We start from the raw sequence: 23,654 nt of genomic DNA, 5'->3' as shown, positions 1-23,654 counted from the left end.
TACAAAATATATCAGAGGATCGGATGTACCCTCTGCATGTGGCTGAGGCTATTCTAAGTCATCCACAAGGCTAAGTTAGCTAGGGCTTAAACTTTAGCTAGACCCTGAGGCAAAGATGAAGTTTGTCTTGTTCATATCTTTATGGCAATGGGAAGTGCCACATAGAAGACACTCGATAAATATTTGTTGGAATAGTTAGTGATTGCTCACTAAACTGTCACAGAGGATGTGGAAGAGGAAAAATCATTAAAAACATGGGGTTTCCTTTTCCTAGAGTTTTCTTTTGACCAGGATAGTTCTTTTACTAGGTGGGAAAAGGCTGCTGGAAGTTTAATTTTTCCAGTACAAAATCATAATGAAGAAACAGAAACCATGGCCTCTGCCTTCAAAGAGCTTATACAATTTTGTAGTTCTTTATCTTGGTTTTCTCCTTTCTCTTTTCTTTTATGGCCTCAAGATACTTCTCAGAACTATTTCAACATGCTAGGCAGACAGGATTTCCATGTCTTCTTATACCTCAAGCTACTCATTTCTCCAAAATGTGACCTAAAGTAGTGGTCAAATTTATCTAATAACTTCTTTCTATTTTTTGTTTCTTTAGTTTTTTGGCACCATTAAAAATGAGCCTGGGTGTGGCAGCTCGTGCCTGTAATCCCAGTGCTTTGGGAGGCTGAGGCAGGAGGATAGCTTGGGCCCAGGAGCTCGAGGCTGCAGTGAGCTATGATCATGCAACTGCACTCCAGCCTAGATGACTGAGAGAGACCTTGTCTCTAAAAAAATTGAAAGAAATAAATGAGCACATCCAAAGTTAAAAGCAAAGAGGAGTCATGGGGAAATGTGCACATTCTCCCAATGGGGAACAAAGCCTGGCACATTCACAACTATGAGTGGGTACTAGAGGTGCTTCAGATCTGGCCATGGCCTTGGCAGCTTTCTCATCAAAAGTACATTTTAAAAGTAATTTCAAAAAGAAAACTTATTAAAAGGCTGAAGCAGGAACAGAATGCTAAGGATACTTGAAAGTTGGCTTCAGCCTTGGTATTTAGCCAAAATCAAATATTCCTCTTATATATCAACTTTTAAAAAGCTGAATGGCCAAACACCCACATCACCATCATTTCTGGCCTCCCTCAATAAGATCCATAATATTAAAAGGCCATGTCATTTTTCCAGATTTATCATTAACACCTCAGTATTCATTTTCAAATATATGTAAAAATTCTATAACTTGAAATGACAATCCACTTATAAGATTTATATGTTGAAATTGTAGCAGTTAAGTCTAAATGTGTACTTATTATTGTAAGAGTAACCTATATTTTTTTGAGACTGAGTCTTGCCCTGTCACCAGGCTGGAGTGCAGTGGCGCGATCTCCATTCACTGCAACCTCTGCCTCCTGGGTTCAAGCAATTCTCCCACCTCAGCCTCCCAAATAGCTGGGACCACAGGTGCCTGCCACCACATCCAGCTAATTTTTTGTATTTTAGTAGAGATAGGGTTTCACCATGTTGGTCAGGCTGGTCCCAATCTCCTGACCTTGCAATCTGCCTGCCTCAGCCTCCCAAAGTGCTGGGATTACAGGCATGAGCCATTGTACCCAGCCTGTAATATTATTTTTTTAAATATTTCATTACTGTATTTCAGCTAACATTGCAGCATCTAAAAACTGCTACCTCAAAAATAGTATGTTTTATCTAGTCATTATTTTTGCCCATTCATTGTTTTCTCATTAAAGTGATGGAATACTAGGAGGAACTATGGGTACCGTGAAAGGTAAAATGTAACTAGAGTGTTGTGAATCTTGGGGAAGAAAAGGTTCCATACATAAGAGCTGAGGAAGTGCTGACCTTTGGTCTAAACCTACTTAGATCAAGATTTTCAACTTGAGGAAGACAAGGTTCAGAGAGCATGGAGTGACAGTTCTGCAGTTATTCTATGATGGCCTAGGTTGGTCTCTACCTTTGGGAACAGTATAATTTAAAATTTTAAAGTCCTTTTCCATACAGAATCAAGTATCAATAAGTGCAGCATCCTTTCCTTAGATAGATTAGATGCCAGTAAGTTATGTGACATATTTATTGTCACAGAGCTACATCGAGTCTAAGTATACCACTCTTGAAGAAATGAGAGAATTAAATTAGAAGAAACTGATGTTTGATATGCAAATCTATTTAATTAAAAATATATTTGAGTTAAGTAACTATAGATGGAAGTATGTCCCACTGGCACATTTAGGTCAGCGCACTGGACAGGCATGATTTTAATAAGTCATTAATTCTTCCCATTAACACTGTACAACCTTCTAGATTAGAACCCCCTGCCCTTTGAAAATAAACCTTTGTCTTCCATTTAGCTTATAATTTACCATGATAGAGGCGATCATTGTATGATTTGTCTCTCTCTGCATTTAAGAGCACCTGTGTGATTAGAAGATTGTCTAAGTCTTCTGTGGCATGCAGATACAATCTGGGAGTAAAAATTAGTCCAGAATTTTTCTTCTTAAGACAAGATATCTACTACTTAATTTAAGGATATTACAAATAAAGGGAAAAAAGGTTCTTATAAATTTTTTTCATAGTCACTTATCTCTAGCATCAACAAGTAAAACCAGAATATTGGTCAGCACCTTCTTTTATACCTTTTCTCCAGAATGTGATTCAAGATGTCTGGTTTGTCTCATACAACACCACTACTAGCAAGGGTGCAGGTGGGGGAGGTATAAGAAGCATAGTTTCAGGCCGGGCGCGGTGGCTCACACCTGTAATCCCAGCACTTTGGGAGGTCAAGGCAGGTGGATCATGAGGTCAGGAGTTCGAGACCAGCCTGACCAACATGGTGAAACTCCGTCTCTAATAAAAATAGAAAAATTAGCCGGCATGGTGGCGTGTGCCTGTAATCCCAGCTATTCAGGAGGCTGAGGCAGGAGAATCGCTTGAACCAAGGAGGCGGAGGTTGCAGCCAAGACGTGCCACTGCACTCCAGCCTGGAGTGCAGACTCTGTCTCGGAAAAAAAAAAAAAAAAAAAAAAAAAAAAGAAGCATGGTTTCTTAGTCTGGGTGCTCTAATAAGCAGAATCCAAGGTAAGGATTAGAGCACTGCTATTTTATTTGGTACAAGCCCATGACAGTGAGAGTGAGAAAGAAAAAGGGCAATGAGGCAAGCAAAAATAAGTGACATAATTTGTTACTGCATTGGCCACAGCTTTATGATAAGCCAAGAAACTCAAGCATTGGTCAGTTGGCATGTATGTCTCTTTGTATCAGGATTCCTCTGGAAGGTGCAAGAAGAAACCACATGTCACAGCAGTCCATGGAAGAGAGAAAGAAGGAGGACTTTATATGATCAGCTCCCTCATGCCTCCTGTTTTCCATTGGCCAAGGTTTACCTCACAGAGAGCTAACGCCCCTTTACTTCTAGATTGTGTCATCCAGCCCCTTGTCAGTCTTTCAGGAAGCCAGATGCCCCCAGAGTGTGGTGTTTCATCCAAGTCTGAAAATGGAGCGGGTGTTGGCATGGATTAGCCCAGAGTATGGGTTATATGGGCCATCAAAGTCCCAGGATGCAACTTGACTCCAGCCAGCCTAGGGATCTCAGCAAAGATAGTAATGGTGGAGAAGCCTGGGCAGCAGATGGCACCTTCAGAAAGAGAGAAGTAGGCAAGAGAATCTGAGGAAGTGCACGAGATTCATGTCCAAAACAGGTATTTAACGGACACTTACGGTGTATCATGCTACCAAACCTCACCTCACCCAATTTTAGCATAGGCAGATAATTTACTGTACATTGCCAGTATCCCACATTCATTTGGGAACTGCTTTGCTGCCTCAGAGCTTTCTCGCAAGCTCAGAAAGCCTGATCAGCTCCACACAGGTGCAACCTGGAAATATGGGAGTGTGAATGCCTCCCAAGGGAAAACTTTAACCAATGAAGGACAAAAATAAACAGATAAATGTTCCAGTCCTGGTGAAACAATAATAAGGTCCCCAAGGAGACAGAGAGCTTCAGTTGCTCTTAGAAAAACCAGATCATTCGTGTGCATTTCACTGGCTTTTTCCATTCCCTCTCTCTTCCTATTCCCTTCTTTGGGACTAAACTACCTGTTCTTACATTCTTCTCAGGCTCTGAGACAGGGTAATAAAGGGTTTTTAGAACAGAGTAAAGGGCTTTTGAAGCTCATTGCTAAGGATTATGATTTGTAGTCCCTGAGAGAGAGGAGTGGAAGCATGTACTTGCAGGTAAGTATGGGAACTGGAGGAGAAGTACATATGGTAAAGACTCGGCCCCATCTGAAACTGCACCCTAATGGGCAATCACAAGGGATTCTGTATAGCCTCGGGACTGTGCTATTCAGCCATGAGAGAAGTGATAAGGGTCTCTTTAGGTGATGGTCACTACAAGGGGGCCTCTCTGAGCCCAGGCAGTACTGAATGAATTACCAATCAGTGACAGAATAAAGAAGTAATAGTATACCACCATGGACTGAGGACCTAATCTCTACAATGGTTCTCTAGCCCCACATAAACCTGGACCCTGTACGTTTTATGTACTGAGGTTTAGGGAGTTCTAGTAATGCATGAGATTAAATATCCTGCCAACTAAGAAGTGGGCAGGGTTATGAATATATGAAATTTAATTGGAAGAAATAAAAGAATGTGATATTTCCTATAACTAAGGGTTGCAGAGTAAACTCATCCTTGACACATATACATGCAGTAAAAGTCTGTGTTTGTCTAAAAGGAACAGCCAAGACCTGCAGGAGAAGCTGGTGTAAAGGGAATCTGAAAGCCAAAAAGGTGCACCCTTGCCTGATGAGCCACTTTTCTCATTCTTCTCAAGTCTTAAGTGACCTAGACATTAGTGACTCAGGTTAGAGTTCAGTTATATACTACATCTTACTTTTCCATTTCCACAGGTAGGCAAACATTTTTGCCTCTTATAGTAGATGCTGTTTGCAACCTGCCAATATCTCTGCCACTTTCATCATTCCTGTAGATGCTAATGTCTTTCTACTGAAAAGAGGCTTTCTCTGACTACAGGACAAGGTTTCACCTATGAGTGCTACAGGCAGAAATTTCCAAGGGGTCTGATGCCCTTGTGAGCAGCCTTCAGCCAATGATGGATGGGAGCTGGTGGATAAATACCCAGCTTCCTCGCACCTCAGGTAAAACAACTCTGGCACATGCCCTGCACAGTTTCCCAGTGGTTCCCAGTGGGATCCGGTTCTGATTGCTTAGGGAAGTCAACTGCTCACCGCCACGCCCTGCATTAGTTTTCTTCCACTCCATCCTCTCCTTATTGGTGTTTCCTATGATCAGATCTCAAATAAACCATCCAAATCCTTGTCTCCAGGTTGGCTTTTGGGGTGCCACAATCTAAGACACTCCTCTCTTCCCTATCATCACCAGATCCAACTTAATTCAATGCAAACTGACACTCCTAAGTTGGAACTGTAGTCTAGTACTGTGACTTCTGTGATCTCTTCCTGATTCTGTTCTGAGTGAATATATTTATGGATGAGCCATATTTTCTCTAACAGGGTTTGTGTTTCTATGTGTAGATTTTTCTTACCTATTGGTAGGTGCTTTGGGCTTATATACTCCACTATTAAGGCCTGCACAAAACAACTCCCAGTCTTTAGGATAGTGATTTTTCTCAAATTGTGCAACTCAGAGACCTTTCAGGGGCATAATATGGGGATTACAGGACTTTGAGGATTTGACTTTCTCTACTTCAACCAGAATGTCAGAACATCCCCCATATCTTCATTTCCATCCATTCCATATACTGAGGCAGAAATAAACAAACACACACACACACACACACACATATATAGTGATGTGATAGGAACTCAAAGATATGTACAGGTAGAACATATCTATATTATGTGCCTCCTTGGTATGATGCACTAAGAAGGACATTGCATTACTTTGCTGGTGCTCCTGTTATGTTCATGAGAAAGCAAGCAGACAAACCCAAATTGAGGTAGATTCAGTGATGTGCTGGAGCTGGCTCATACATATCAGCTCGGGAGAGCCAACTGTGCACAATTGTTTCCAATGGCACAATGGCACTTTCAGCAACATCACATTGGGAGCTTGACATCAGCCATGATAGGAATATTTACACCAGAGAAATCAGCAAATGCTACACAGCAGGACTTTTTTTTTTTTTAAGACATCTGTTAAACAATTACCAGCACACTGCTGGACATTCTACAAAATAATTGGCCCATATTCTGAAAATGTCAGGGTAATGAAAGACAAAAAAGAGCTGAGAAAATGTTCCGTATTAAAGGAAACTGAAGAAGCATGATGACTAAGTGCATGCATGGTCTTGGATTGGTTCGTTCCTGAACAGGAAAAAAATTGTTTTCAAAGATACTATTGAAGCAACTTGTAAAAATGGAATATGAACTGTAGATTAAGTAAAACAAATGCATATTTCCTAAGAACAAGGATATTTTCTTATATAATAATGGTGTAACTATAAAATTCAGGAAAATTTAACATAATGCAATATTATTAATGCAGTAAAGTGACATGGTATATTCAGCATACTCTCAGCAGGTTCATGAAAAACTGGTTCATGACAAAACAATGAGGCAAGATGTGTGCAACTGATGCATTAGGGTACAGGTACAGGTACACAGAGACCTTTGTATTCTTCTTGTAACTTCTCTGTAAACTTGTCATATATATATACACACATAACTTTTCATTTTGATATCATTTTAAACATATGGGGACCCACTAAATCTTGCCAACCCTCAAAGAAATACATAGTAAGATATTTTTACAGTTATATTTTACACCAAATACTTTCATTAAAATAATAGAATCATTTAAAAGAATAACACTAGCAAGTGAGGTGGAAATGTTTGGTGGATTATAAGTTTCCACATTTTGGAATCCAGCAATATCTCAAATGCTTTCTAAATATTCATACTCTTTTGACCAAGTAATTTCTCTTCTCAAATTTGAGACTTATCTGTAGTATGAAAATTACAAACTAGCACAACTGTCCTATGGGAATACAATTGAGTAATTGCACAGCAGCCCATGAAAAACTATAATTAAGACTGTAACAACATGGAAAAATTATTTTATGTGAAAAATCAAAACATAAAATATCTTTGCTACCATTATAATTATTTAAAATATGTATAGGAACAAATACTGGAAGGGAGCACAAAAATGAAAGCAACTGCTCTATTAGTATAGTGGAATTAAGGGAGAGATGTTTTCTACATAAAACATCTTTTAGCTAATGATGTATAGTTAGTATTATAATCTTTAACTATAGAAAAATGAGTTCAGAGTGGGATTTGAACCCACAATACTGACTTCATCACACAATTTTTCCATGGCCTGAAGCTGCATGAGAAAATAGGAAGGGCAGATTTTTGGGGACCATTGGTGGGCATTTCCTCTTTTTTTAGCACCCTTTTTCCTAATGTCCCACATCTCAGGTGCAGGTCCAGAGCTCTCAAATAGCTAAGGAAAATGTATATCATATGTACTCAATTCCTACTAAACATGCAATGCCACATTTCTACTCCTAACAGAATTTACATTTTCAAAATAATCAGAAAGTGTTTACAGAATATAGTCACACAAACCCAGCTTTGTGCTAGGTGCTATAAGCTTCAAAATGCAATTATATAGAAAATATCACACAATAAAGTAATATCTAACAGAAAGTTCAGACATAATTGGGGGTGCAGCAAGGAAAGATGATGGAGACAACTTTCCTAGGAAGCATGGCATGATGCCACAAGGGCAGCCAGCTTCATCTGCCAGTCCTGTTCTGAGGCAGTGTCTTGCAATTCTTCCTCCTCCATTCCTGTCAGCTCGAGCACTAGCAAATGCTGTATCATTCGTCATTCTGACTTTTTCTTTCTCCCAATCATCTGTTAATACATTTCCCTCATCGTGTCATTGAAATCTGTCCCAACATTCCTGATAAATTTCTCATGTCCTTACTTCCTATCATCTATAACATTCTCTTTTCTGGGGATTCTCTTGACATTCAGCAACAAAGGCTCCTGTTAGTGTTTTCTCACTGTTGATCTTCTTACAAATACAGGGAAAAAATCAGCACTCCAACTAATTAGATCATCTCCATGCATTTTTAAGGAGGGATGTAAAATGGTGCAGCACGCCTTCAGAAATCTTGAAGGCATTCCTTTAGCTGTGTTTCTAAACTCCATTCCTCTCTTTCTCTCTCTCTCTCTCTCTCTCTCTCTCTCTCTCTGTCTCTCTGTCTCATTAGCTCTCATTTATTCTCTTGCAAAGCTGAAGATCCAGGGTTGGGGAGAGAGGATGTGGGACAGATTTAATAAGTATAATTGTGAAGATGTTCATTGCAGCCATAAACGAGCTGCTGCTTTGGAAATTTTTCTTCCAAAAATAATTTGAGAAACATAGAGAACACTTAATGCAATCATATAGCTTATAGTAAATTTGTTACATGTGATGTGTATGCACAAATATTGCTCTGTATATTCTCTGGTTATGAATAATATGAGCTTACACAGCTGAGAAATATAGAGAACCAATCATTTGATTGAGAAAATACTTCTTATGCCATGGAATTGACTAGTATGGAGTTCTAGTCAGGTTTCTTCTGGCCACCCCAGAATAACTGACCCTAGGATGGAGCATCACCTTGTCATCTGTGTCACCTCACTGTCCCTAACACCCTTTCTCCCTCCACTTCCCACTTGCAGTAGATCTTATAATTGGTGCCCAATTTCTCCCTCTGCCTGATCGTGCTGTCCTCCCTTCTCTGCATAGAAGAAATACCCTGTATGCTAATTTGTTTTAGTCTGCTTCCCAGGGAATTCAATCTACACCACTCTAGATATTTCAAGCATAGGAATTCCAGAGAAATAAGCTATAAAAGTGTTGTATGACTGAGGAGTGAATACGGGGAAGGTGGTATTACCCAGAGGTCAAGAAGAAGCCTCTACTGACCAGGTAGGTTCCAAGAGCTACGTTGATTTCATCTTGAGAAGAGATCTCATACGGAGCAGTTGCTGAAATGAGAGTCAGCACTCAATTACTGTGTGATTATCCACAGCCATTCTCTAAGACTCAGATGCTTTCTGCAGAAGACGAATAGGCAGGTTAAGTGGTGATGTGATAGAACCCATCTTTCTCAATTTTTCATGGTGACACCACTTTTTGCGGTTACCTTAGGAAAGTAATACTGCTTATGATTTATTATCCTGGTAGGAAAGGGAAGTTCCAGGGGTTTTCATTGGCTACTCCTACTGTAATGTCCCTCAGTCTGAGCCTGGGAAACAACATGGGGATTCTGTCATATTCTGAGTATATCTATCCCAGTCATAATTCCAAATCTGGGGAAATAATCATACTCTCAGCCTGAAATTCTATGAGTCAACTAACCTCTGGCTGCCATTCTGTTTGGTGAGCCACAGCAGCCTCTGAGAACTCCAGGACTAGGATCAACTCTGAGCCACTATCTGGTGATCTTCGATGTAACTACTTCCCATTCTCCAGTCCGTGGTCCCTGATAAATGGCTCTAAATTGCCTGAGGAAAATTTGGAGACAAATTTACAATATATGCTTACGGCAATATCATAGGGATCCTTCTTCTAGAGGACCCAATATCCCCTTATTCAAGATGCTCTGATTCTGTGACCTGGCTCAGGTCTGTGAACAGAGTGAGAGACCGTGATTTTCACTGTAATAATTCAAGTCAGGTCTCTCTCTACTAGACCCAGATTTTTCCTCCTAGTTATATAGATCTCATAAAACTTCAGTAGGTGTGTGGGTACTTCGGTACCTTTCACAAACCCAACCCTTCTTCTAAGACTGGAGCATTCATTACCACAACTGATGAGGGTGTTAGCAGCAACATTTCAGTCAAGTCCTTCTTTGGAGCTTGCCTGGGCCTAAAGACAGAACTTTCTTGCCCAAGATTATGCCCCTTGCTGGGGGCAGCCTATATCAAATGGCAGGTCAGCACAGAGGCATAAAAGTCAGGCACCTTTGCTCCAAATCAGAACACTCTGCAGATCCATCTCAGCTTTTTTTGCCTAATGCTGCTTCCTTCACTTTCCCATGGGTATTGATCCCAAGAGCATTTCCCAAGAAAATTTCATAACGCAAATTTTGTATCAGAGTTTTGTCCTGAGGAAGGTGAACCATGACAATAGGCTGATAACTTATTTCAGTCTTAGGGACACTGAGATCAATAAACCATCCCCAAAGATTCCTACAGGACAAAACTGATTGCCACTCTGGCTCTGGCCACTTTGGTAATGGCACGCCGTATTAGTCTGTTCTCACACTATAAAGAAATACCCGAGACTGGGTAATTTATAAAGAAAAGAGGTTTAATTGGCTCACAGTTCTACAGAATGTACAGGAAGCATGGCTGTGGAGGCCTCAGGAAACTTACGATCATTGTGGAAGACGAAGGGGAAGCAGGCAATGTCTTACACGGCCAGAGCAAGAGGAAGAGAGCAAAGGGGGAAGTGCTATACACTTTTAAGCAATCAGATCTTGTGGGAAATCACTCACTATCATGAGAACAGCAAGGGAGAAATATGCCCCGCTGATCCAATCACCTCCCACCAGGCCTCACCTCAAACATTAGGAATTACAATTTGAAATGAGATTTGGGTGGGGACACAAATGCAAAGCATATCATACCCACCTTTTCTCTAGTGGTTAAGTGCTTTCCCTTGGCCTCTATGATTCTGGGATCCCATCATTCCTAATTAAAGGAGGAAGCTCAGTTCAATGGCAGCATGTCCCACCATGATTGCTAACCTGAAGAAAAAAGCTATGAAAGAGCTTCTGAAGCTCCCCCACCCATGGATTTCTCAGTGCCTCAAGAAGGGAGTATGTCATCTACATCTAGCCAAAGGAAATAGTGAGAGAGGTAGGTGGTGTGGGGCACACATAATAAACTCACTCCAACATTCTTATCTCTTGTTGGAACTCAGAAAACCATACCTTCAAAGATTCATGCTTTGATATGCTGAGAAATCTTAGAAGCTGCCTCAAAATCAAGATCCCTCTAGCCTTATCTTTTTCTACCTGCTCAAAGTAGAGGGAGAGACTTTCTCTGGAATTTCCCTGATCTGACCAGGAAAGTTTTTTTTCAAAACAAACAGTTGCCTTCCTCCCTTCCTTGAAATCTCATTATCCATCTCAGAAAAGAAGACAGGAATGCCACCACATCTGGACAGACATTTTCCACAAAATAATGCCTGCCTCTCAGACTCAAATTCCAAAGAGAATCATTTATAAGTTAACTTTTGTCCATTATTCTCCCTAATAATAATTTACTACTCCTCAAAAGAGTTGTCTACATGCCCTATCTCCCCCTTCCCCTATGAAAAAGGTATATGAATTTCTGTACCCCACTGGGTTATTGGGTAATCATTCTCCTGGGATTCCCTCATGTTAGACATATTAAAATAAAGTCTTGTATGCCTTTTCTTCTATTTAATTTGCCTTTTGTCAGTTGATTTTCAGTGAACCTTCACAAGGCCAAGGAAAAGTTTTTTCCCTGCCCCTTACACTCTCTAAGCTTGTGGATTCCTTCAGGCAACTTTTGGATACTTCTGGCTACTTCTGGCATCTTAACTTACTGAATTCAGGCATCTTTCTGAATACGAATGTTCTTCCTGATAAACCCATCATAAATTGAAAACTATCATAAGCGAAAAGTGCATTTTCGACTGACGATATTTCAACTTACAATGGGTTTATCCGGACATAACCTTATGGGAAGTCGAAGAGCATATTGAATGAGAATAGATTTCACACAATCCAGAAGTCAAAAAAAAATCAAGTTAAACCATCGTAAGTCAGGGACTGTCTGTACAGTCCACTCTTGGGTTTAGATTTTAGTCAACCACTCCTAGCTGTTTCAGGTAATATATGCAATCCAGTTTCTCTAAATTGTCCAAATTGTTAAGTTTCTGGATGAAGCAGAATTCATTAATAACAGGTATACTTGGCCAATGATATATTTCATATCCCTTGGTCTAGAACCTTCAGAATTCATTCTCATACATATTTCTCATATTGTTGCTGATACAATTTAGCTAAAACCTTGTCATTTTGCCAATGTTTAAGTGCTCTCCTTTTCACTCAGTCTTAGCACTTGGCCCTCACTGGGTGTGCTGTGACTGGACTCCAGTTATGGGTCAGGAAGCACTGGAAGATAGTGAGGGTGTTTTGATGAGACTTGGCATTTCCCTGCAGGCTAACTCCCTCAAATGAAGATAACACAGGGTTTTCAAGCAAGAGAACAGCCATATCTCTTCTGAGAGATATTTCCCAGTGTTTCTCCCTGAGTCCTTATTCTCAATCTGGTGGTTCTCACTCTGAATGCCAAGTGTGGATCTCACTTCTCTCCTCACTGCCCAGTGCATCCTCACGTTTACATACAGAGCACACATTGTCTTTTCATTATTTCATGGGATTTCTCCTTTAGTTTGTCATTAGGTAACATCCTTTTTATTCCTCCATTTTTATCTAGAGTTATTCAAATTGAAAATACACTAAAGATGGCCCTGGATTCTATAGAGGTTGGGCTCCCCCAGCTATAATGCAACTAAAGTTGAGTTACCAGAGCACAGGGACAGATGCCAGGTCACCTACATTGACCCTGAGCTGCTTTATTCATCCAAGTAAAGAGGGTTTAATTGTGGGCATCCATACCTCATTTTTGCAAGCCCTTTTATCTGTACCATCTGTAAAAAAAAAAAAAAAAAAAAAAAAAAAAGAAGTCAAGTTATCTCTTCTAGGTCTTACATTTAGGTGTAAGTAGATTCAATACATTAAAAGTGAATAAAAATATTAAATCTTTTGTAAATGGTAATAAAGTTCCAAATCCAAGTCTCAAATTCTAGAGTGACTTGCCTGAGGTCACACGTTTAGAAGAGCTAGGTTCTACCCCCAGATTTGCCTTCATCTAACTTTCATTTTAGTCCCCTAAATAGAAAAAGAAAGAGGTACATCATGCTTACATTCAAAATGAGATTGGCAGAAAAATTCCAAAACATAGTAATAATAATCACATTAGAAATCCCCATTTAGTTTCTGTTTAAAAATGAGATCAGTGTTTAGGAGGCAGTATGAAGTAGGTAGTTACTGATCATTGCTTATTCTCTCAGGGGAATTTAAAATCAAATGATAAGAGTTCTGTATCCCAAGACCTGGTCATTTAATCAGGCAGACTGTGGCTCATCAGAATGTAAATTTCAAGACTTTGGCACCTGAATATATGCACATACAAGGCATCATGCTTTACAAGTTAAGCATTTATCTGTGATAAGATGTTGTTCTGCCACGAATGCCATTCCTTTTTCTAATTAATCAAGTTTATTAGATTCCACTTTTTCAAGTGGAATCAGATTCATTAGATTCCATTTTTTTCACAAGGAAAAAATCCCCTAGCCCAGTGCAAAACAAAATTATGTAAAAGCAGACAGTTCTTTCCTCCCCCAATTCATTTGCAATTCTAATGGTCACTTGTATATATTTTGGGCACTGATGTATGATGAAGCTGTTTATTTTCTGGAGTCAAATATGGCATGATTTTTTTCTTTCTTCTTCATTCCCTCAGAGTCCCTTAAAATCAACCAGTTTTGTTTACCATCATCTTAACTTTCACATTTTCTTTGCAGTGAGTACAGGTTCTTTTCAAAATTAAAACTTACTGTAACAACAAGGCACTTCCCACTGTTTTTTCTCACTTTAATAGTGTTAAGATATTAATGAGTACAATGAATACATAATTATATTGCTGAGCTCTCATTTATATAAAGTGTAACAAAAAGGATCAAGTTAGTTGGTCATGGAAAATTCTACCAACTCCTAATTTAAATAAATAAGATCTATTAATGTAGGGCTGGTTATTGTGAGTGGTATGTTGTTTAAAGACTGCTCTCCTAGAAAATTTACAATCAAAGATGCTAAAAGTGTTAGATTCTCAAAACCGTTGAGGAAATATATACATTACTCCATTCTCACTGATGCCTCAGGGCTCCCTAATTATATAGCAAACACTGTGGCCTTGTATTAAAGGCATTTTGCTAAGAGTTATTTCAAAGCAGTGGAGCTAATGCTATTTTGTCTAAAGAAAGAGTGTCATGAAATGACTCCCTGCCACTTCTTTATGTAATTAGAGAATAGGTCCACAGGCTCCCTAGGCCCAAACTTAGTAGAAAAACAACCTGGGCTGTGCCTTCCTGTCTTACAGTAAGGAAAAGAAAAACAAACAAAAAAGCAAAAAAAAAAAAAAAAAAAAAAGTAGAGTACAGGGCCAGGAACTGTTCCCCACTCTTGCCTTCAATCTCTACAGAGTAAGTCAGACCCCTGCACAGAGTGGGCCTTTCATGAGATAACTAAATAAGATACTTGGTATTTTTAAAAGGTTACAGTAAATTTGTATTATGTTTATAGATGTAAGAATTGAATAACACTGCTCACCTAGACAAGTAAATGAATAGAAATAGTTTCATTATAGCAAAGTTACTCCATTCCAAGTCATATGGCAAAAATCAAATAGTAGTTATTTAATCAGAAAGCATCTTTTTTTTAAGAGACACAGTATCCCTATGTCACCTGGGCTGGAGTGCAGTGGTAGGATCACAGGGCACTGGAGCCCTAAACTCCTGGGCTCAAGTGATCCTCCCACCTCAGCCTCCTCGAGTAGCTGAGACTATGGGTACTCGCCACCACACCCAGCTCCAGAAAGCATCTTTAATGATGTATCCGCTAATAACTTTATTAGGTCCTCTTTCAAATTACTTGAAAACAAATAATTGAAAAGTATATGATATGCAAAAGGATTTACCTAGTCAAATCAATCATCCACTTTCTCATTTTTTTCGGTGGGAAGTACACTTTAAATGACAACTTAAATGTAAAACATGGCAGTTCATTATCCTGTTACTCTTCCACTTAGAGGCACCTTTTGTAATATTGTATACACAGAAAAGGTTGGGAAAATTGAAACACTGTTATGGCTTTATACAGCGCTTTTACCTTAGCGTGTAAATAAATGTTGTTTTCACCAAATCCTTGGAGCTTAAAACAGACACTGAGATGTAGATGAATGAAATTTTTCATTCTCTATCTAATTACTGAGAACGTTGAAAATGCAGAAAAATGAGCTTTGTAAAAGATTGATGTTTCTCATAATACTTTAACTTTTCTTTAATATTCATATTATGAAGCCTTGTTATTGTCACCTGGATGAAATAAGGCATGGCATTGTCATTTTTCCAACACTCTCTTTCCTTTTCTTTCAGACTCTTTCTCAGGAATAATGTGTGCATTCTTAAAAGCCCCTGCCTCTCCCATCCCCTGAACACTGTCAAAAGAAATTTATCATCACCTCTGCTTCTCCAGTCTAAATATGTAACTAAATTCAGACTACTCCAACACGAGCTAAAGTACCCCATGTTCACTCCAATTTCTTAATTTATCCTTAAGAGAATGTGTATACCAGAGCAAAACATGAAACCTAATAGCAGGCTTATGATACCTTGGTTAAAAGAAGCTGTGTCTAATTGTCTAATGTCTAATTGCCTATATGTTGGTTTGCAGGGTGTTTTTACATCCCAGGGCAATCAATGCACCTTAGTAAAATCTGGGATGGGTGAAAGGCAAGCCTGTGTTTTGTAAGTGGGAAAAAGACAATTATGAAAGGAGAAGTAGAAAGGAGAATCTTCATGACACATGATGGCATGTATGTTCTCATTTTTAGCAAATAGTACATATGGGAATTTAGAGTCTAGAAACTGATTCTCACAAAATTTCCATCTCCATGTACTTGTTATAGACTGAACTGTGTTCCCCCCCACCCCGCCAAATTCATATGTTGAAGCCATAACCCCCCAATGTAACCATATCTGGAGATAGGGCCTTTAGGGAAGTAATTAAGGTTAAGCAAGGTCATAAAGGTGGGGCCCTAATCCAACATGACTGGTGTCCTTATAAGAAAAGGAAAAGACACCAAGAGTGTGCATGCACAGAGAAAAGGCCAAGTGAAAACACGGTGAGAAGGTGGCCATCTGCAAGCCAGAAAGAGAGGCCTCAAGAATGTCAACTTAAAAATCACAAAGTCAGCCAGGCAAGGTGGCTCACACCTGCAATCCCCAGCACTTTGGGAGGCCAAGGTGGGTGGATCACCTGAGGTCAGGAGTTCGAGACCAGCCTGACCAACATGGTGAAACCCCATCTCTACTAAAAATACAAAATTAGAGGGGCGTGGTGGCACATGCCTGCAATCCCAGCAACTTGGGAGGCTGAAACAGGGGAAAGGCTTGAACCTGGGAGGCAGAAGTTGCAATGAGTCGAGATCGCGCCATTGCACTCCAGCCTGGGCAACAAGAGTGAAACTCCATCTCAAAAATAATAATAATAATAATTATATATATATATATATCACGAACTCTATAAATTTGGAAAGAAGAGTTTTATTTCATAAAAAGGGTTACAGTCTGCAAGCTGGGAAATGGAGCCTTTAGCTATGACCAAAAGCAGGCACTTTAAGGGAGGAAGGGTGAGACAGGAATTTATGCTGAACAGGTTAGCCAAGTATACATATCTAGACAATATGAATATGTATAGATACGAATATTCATGAAGGGGGAACTCATACATGCATAGTAGGCAAATATATATGTTACATGCATCCCATGTTCACTTTGGGATGGAGACTTAACATTTAAATGTATTCCAATTTGGCCCTATATGTCAAAAGGTGAAACAAAGAACACAGAGGTGTCTTGTGTACAACCTTTAAAAGCCAGCTAAAACCAGTCCATGGAAAGAACATAAGGAAGAAACACAAGGTATAACTGGTCATTTGCTGTGTCAAAACCACAAAAAGGGAAGGGAATCTGGTTGCAGCATCAGGCGGTTGGATGAAGTCAATCATGGAACAAATCTTCCGTTTTTTGTTTTTTTCAGGGTTGGTTTCTGTTTAACTCAGGAAATAATCTGGGAAAGGTTAGCGAGGAAGGGGTTGTACTGAGGTGTGACCAAACCTCTGCCTTGTCATGGCCAGGGAACTTAGTTTTCAGTTTTACTGGGATTCCCCTTGGCCAAGATGGGTCCTTTCAGTCTGCTGGGGGACTTAGGATTCTATTTTAATTTCACACCAAAATTCAATTATGCTGGCATCTTGATCTTGGACTTCCAGCCAGCAGAACTGTGAGAAAAAAATGTCTCTTGTTTAAACCACCCAGCTTGTGGTATGCTATTAGGGTGATGCAAGCTGACTAAAACAAATCCCGCAGGGTATCTTGATACATCTTTAGGGGTCACACAGCCTAGTTTGACAGGCTGACCCTAGTTTCCAGTTGCTGATGCACTATCCCTGTCACATAATATAACTGTTGAACCCTGTCCACTGCTCCCTCAACTAGCTAAAGCACAGACTTCAGTCATGCCTTGTCCAGGGGGATCACAAGGTTATAGTTCTTCAGGTTATACTTGCTAGGTCACCCTAACACACACTTCTGATGCCTTACATCACATTCCTTGTCCCACCTCTGAATTCACCCACATCTACCATGGACAGTTACACTCAAGCTCAAGAAGTCCCATCTTTGGCTTTCCACAGTCATCTTTTCACTTTCTGCCTGGGGGACTTTTCTGATGCCTTGAATCCTTTTCTGATGCCTTGAGAACCTTATTCACAGGGACAACAATATCCCAGCCAAGAAATACAGAGAAGTTAACAGCACCCAGAGTCTAACCTTCAACCAATAGGAGACTGCAAGCAGGAGATAAATGTTCCAGCCTCCCAGCCCTCAGACGACATGGGGTTGGGGGAGCTCGGGTTTCTGTATGCTTTCCAGAACGTACTGGAAGAATAATGGTCCCATTTCCCACAGAGGCAATCTCCATAATGCATCCTTAGGTCTTGGTCCTGTCCCCAGAAACAGACCCTGAAATGTGGATTTTTGTGTGAGCAATTTATTAAGGATGTGTTCCCAGGAGAGCGCAGTAAGGGTGTAGGGGAAACAGAGCAGGGCTAGGGAAGAAAGAAGCAAAGAGATATTTCAGGTGAATCGCAGTCTTGGGAAATTATGCAATGTAAATCACACCATAGAATGTGTCCCACCTGGAGGCAAAGGAGCTGTGCTTTCATACTTTTGTACTAGCCATTGGCTATGGGCCACTCTGGAGCATGGGGATCCAAGGGACTATAAACTCCCAGGCACTCCTGATTCTCACTGGCTCCAGATAAGGCAATTCTAATAGTTCAAGAATGCTTCTATAGTGAAGGCTGCATGTTTAATCCATGAAGAGCAAAACCCACAGAAGCCGGGAAATTGGGCAGTCAGTATAGGGGAAATACACAATAGTAGTGACATCATTCACTACATCTTTAATCAGTTTATTCTCCTTCCCTGTCTCACTTTCCCCATAACGTCACACTTGCTTCCTGAGATCCCTTCCCCCCAATAACCCTCTGCACCAAAAGCCTTGTCTTAGATTCTGCTTTCTAGGGAACACAAATTAATTAGCTGTGAGAACAGCGGGTGTCTGCCTCCTTGGAGCTGGAATTTCTCACATGACTTTGAGCTCAGCATGTAGGGGGTAATGAGAGATGTGCACTTTGTCAGAAGACAAAAGGTTGTGTGGGACTTTTCTCAGAATAATGAGCACCAACCCAAATGTATATACCTATGCAGAGCAGCTTGCAGGCTCTTTCCGAAACTAAGACAACTTGCTGTCTACACCCAGGCATGTTCAGAGCAGCAGCTTCTCTGTTTAAAGTTGATTTTATTTATTGAATACCATCTTACCATTTACCTCACTACATACAGAGTAAAAAACTGCTTTGTATAATTAGCATTACGTGAGTGCTATTTTCACTGGCAGGAATCTCCCTAGTAGGAGGGAATTCAAAGTTTCACAATCAAGCTTGTTATAATTTGCTGTATTTATTTTTGGTAATTCTATATTGGTGCCATGTGCTATAGCAATAGAAGCAGAAAACTGTCTTATAAAACTGGCTGATCTTCCTGGATGCACTCCTGGAGGCACAGTTAGACCACTCCAGTTTTCCCCACCCTGGTCCTTCCTTTCTTGTCCTACCTTCAAAATCTAGGCACTGAGTTGAGATTACTATCACTCCTTCTTAAAAACATCTCTTGAAGAGACAACTGACAGCCCAGAAGAAAATATTTGCAAAACATAACTGATAAGGTACTTGCACCTAGAATATAAAGAACTCTAAAATTCAGCAGCAAGACAAACCACCAAATGTTTAAAAACTGGACAGACTTGAATAGGCATTTCACCAAAGAAGAGAGGCAGATGGCATGTAAGCATGGAAAAACACATTTAACCTCATTCATCAATAGGGAAATGCAAATGAAAACCACAAGGAGATACACACACTCTAGAATGGCTAAAAGAATTTTTAAAAATAATAATAGCTGACAATACCAACTGCTGATGAGTTTGTGGAGTAACTGGAACTCCCATATGTTGCTCATGGGAATGCAAAATCATATAATCACTTTGCAAGAACAGTCTGGTAGTTTTTCCTCCCCTTTCTGAGGGCAGCTCATTTCCAATGATTGGTTAATACAGGAGTATAAAGACCCAGTCCCCTTTCCCCAACTTGGGACACCTCTAAAGGTCCATCCCAGCTCCAGAGCTCCTCCATGGGATTGGCTGAGTCATTTCCTGAGACTGGGCATTGCAGCCCAACTTCTCCCTCTGCCTACTCCTGATTCCTCCCTTTCCTTCATAGATTTTGACACCAAAAGGTATTCTCTCAGAAACCTTCTGCAGACTATTCTTCATCTTCAAATCTGCTTCCCAGAAAACCCAACCTGCAATACCCCTCCTGCCTAGTTTACTCCTTGAAACTCCTGGTATTTTCATTCAGCATTATGTGAGACAATCTCCTACGTGAAAGAGCCAAGAAGAAACTAAGTCTCTTGCTTTATAATAAGATCTAAGTCTCTGGAGAGCTAACGAATGTTATTTCAGGAAGTAAAGACAGGGTGCTGTCCAAAGGAATTCTGAGTCAGCCTCTGGTCTGCCAAGGCTCTCAGGAATAATTACAATTTAACTCTACTACAAATGTATAGTCCATGACCAGCCTCTTCTCCTAACCTCCTGGATTGCTCTTTGTAACAAGATGGATTCACTGAGAAGCAAACTTTGAAATGGATTTTGTGTGCAGGAAGTTTACTAGGGTGTGCTCTTAGGATCAACATCTGCGGGGAAAGTGAGGGAATCTGGATTGGGCAGAAGGAGAAGTTGGGTTGTGATGCAGCCACCAACAAAGGCATGGTAGGCAGAATGATGGTCACTTCCCTCCCAACCCAGCTCCACAAAGATGTTCACATCCTAATCCCTGGAATTTGTGAATATATTACCTTAGATGGCAAAAAGGAACTTTGCAGATGTGATTAAGTTAAGGATCTTGACATGGGAGATTATTCTATATTAGCCGAATGGGCCCAATATAATCACAAGGGTCCTTATAAGGAAGAGAAGGAGGCAGGATGGTCAAAGTCAGAGAGAGAAGATATAAAAATGGAAGCAGAGGTTTGAGAGAAGATAAGATGCCTGATATGCTGTTAGTTTTCAAGATAGAAGAGTTTACAAGCCAAGGACTACAGATGACCCCTAGAAGCTAGAAAGGGAAAGGGAATGGATTCTCCCCAAGAGACTTCAGAAGGAAGGAGCCCTGCTGACACTTTGATTTTAGTCCAGTGAGATCCATTGTAGACTTCTGATCTCCAAAAGTCATAAGATTACAAATTATTGTTATTTGAAGCCACAAATTTATGGTAATTTATTACATCCAACAAAAGAAAATATATACAAAAGACCTCAGCCAATTCCAGCAGGAAGTTCTGAAGTTGAGATGGTCTTTCAGAGTTTCCCCAAGCTGGATTGATGGGCTGGGCATTTATACCCCCCAAATAAACTACTCACTAGAAACGAACTGGTCCTCAGAAAAGGTTGTGACCTTGCGCAAGGCAGTGTTTTTTGGCTTTGTTTTGTTTTGTTTTGTTTTTCAGCCAAAGTCAATTCCCAGAGAGGACTTATAGCACTCCCAGGGACTGAGGCAAACTAGTGCCTAAGCCCTGGAAGGATGAGGAGATTTATCTGACTGGCATAACATGACAACCACTGTGCTCTGAAAATCTATGCGTTTTCCCCATCCTCACCTCCAGTCCTTGCAGTACTGATACGTAGAAAAAAAAAAATTCAGTTAGTTGTACTCTTACCAAGAAAATTAAACTCTTTTATCCTATGCTCACTTTAACATTCTTGAGCTTACCTGCTTTATTTGGAGAGAGGAGGGTTACATTTGTGTTCTCTATGCCTCAATTCCCTTGGGTTTCTAAAGTTAAGAAAAAGCTTCAGAGTGCAGATTTTCCCAGAAACTGTTCAAGAGCAAAATCAATATAATTATTCTGAAACATGCTAAAAGTGAAACAGAAATACTGTTTGAGTACTGTAGAAGAGAAATTAGAAATTCATTTTAAGAAACACATTTCTAAAGATTAAGTCTTTGAGGAACTTGCCAAATGATGCAATTCTAATTTCACACATGCTATCGGTGTTATTTGTTGAAATATCATGAGAAACTGTTAAATGAATGTTTAAAGCGGGTAATAAGTGAATTTATTTTTAGTACAACAGGAGTCACATTTTTGGTCATTTTGCATTTTATAGCTACAATCTGGTAGCGCGTATTGCTTGATTATTAGAATATGAAAATACAACTATTCCTTTGTATGTGCTATTTTCTAAACTAAATATTCAAATTCTGTATAGAGTGTGAAATATTTCCATGTGTTCAGACACTCATTACACCTTGTTTGAACTAATTCCATAGTCTGCCCACTTGTCCTGATCTCACCCACTACTCCAACCCATTCTGCGTACTGGAGTCAGATTAATCTTTCTGAACAATAGCTTTAATTATGCCATGCTTTTATTCAAAACCTTTCAGTATCTCCCGAATGACAAGCTAGTTGCAAAGTCTTTTCCCTAGCATTGAAAGCCCTCAATTTAATGTCCCTAAAATACCTTCCTAGTCTTTTTCCATTAACCTCCACCTCCACCACCACTACTCTACCTACCCCATGGTAGATCCAGCCAAATTGTAATGCTTCCTGCTCTTGAGAACTCTTTACTGGCCTGCTTTTGATACTGTTCTTCCTTCAACCTGGAACACACTCCTCATTTTTGGTAGTTTGAGTCATATCCATCCAGAAAGGTAAATGTTATAAACCACCACAGAAAGTCTTCCCATTCAACTAACTAGATGTGATCTCTCCCACTTCTGATTCTCCATAAGATTCATGTCCTACTTAGGGATTGTTTTGATTGCAAATAATAGAAACCCACTCAAATGGTTTAAATAAAAGGGGGAATTTATCTGAAATATGAAAGGGGTATCATAATACTCAAAGTCCCAAACAGCAGCCACAGTCCATGAGGTTAAAGAGAAAAACTCACTCAGAAGCACAAACCCAATTGCTATGAAAAAGATGAAATCAGTTTATTAGACATTGAAAACATGATTTATGACAACAAAAATAAATGAATTGAATAGCAGAATGAACATAGTTGAAGAAATTAGTGAATTGCTCTGCTTGATTTTCCAGTTCACTAATTAATTCAGCAAAAAGATGTGGGGGGAGCAAAGATGAAAAGCAGATTAAAGGAGGAGGTTAAAAAATAATGTAATTTTCAATGTTGACAGAAAATTTTCAGTTTAAAACAAAAAATGCTTCACTTTAATAGCACGGACCAGCATGAATATAAGATGTATAGCTTCTGGAACACAAGAGGAAGTCTGGGGCAAAGGGTGAGAGGAGTGGAGAATGCAGAAACCTTGTTCAATCACTTCCTTTCAGTTTTGCCAAAATAGTAGGTAGCAAGGGGTCTTATTTTTGTTTTCATTTGCATTTTCTGCATTACTAGTGAAGTTACTTATCTTCTCATACATTTACTAGGTATTGATATTTCTTCTGTCAATTGCCTGAACATACAATTTGCCCATGTCTAATGGGTTGTCTTTCTTATTAATTTATGGTTATCTTTATATATTAAGAATATCAAAACTTTGTCTGATTGACTGGGAGGAAACAGAGTATATGTTTCTTTTTTTTTGTATTGTGTTTTCAAAATGCATTCTCACTCGTCAGCCAGGCTGGAGTGCAGTGGCGCGATCTCAACTCACTGCAACCTCCGCCTCCCAGCCTCTTGAGTAGCTGGGACTACAGGCATACGCCACCATGCCCAGCTGATTTTTGTATTTTTAATAGAGATAGGGTTTCACCATGTTGACCAGGCTGCTCTTGAACTCCTGACCTCAACTGATCCACCTGCCTTTGGCCTCCCAAAGTGCTGGGATTACAGGCATGAGCCATCACACCCAGCCCAAAGTATATGTTTCTTGACTTTAAAGTTTATTTTATTATTTGCTATAACACATGTTTAATTATTTAGAGAAATAGGCTAGAGGAAAATATAAATGAAGGCCAATAGTATTAGGATCAGATTGTCTATTTTTCTTCCTCTATGATTTCTTACCTTAAAGAAAAAATAAAAAGGAAATACTGACGGATCTGACTACAAACTAAACTTAAAAATTCTA

This window comes from Chlorocebus sabaeus, chromosome X (genome assembly GCF_047675955.1).
Source record: "Chlorocebus sabaeus isolate Y175 chromosome X, mChlSab1.0.hap1, whole genome shotgun sequence".
NCBI lineage: Eukaryota > Metazoa > Chordata > Mammalia > Primates > Cercopithecidae > Chlorocebus > Chlorocebus sabaeus.
The sequence above is the reverse complement of the archived record's forward strand: the minus strand, read 5'-3'. Positions refer to the sequence as shown.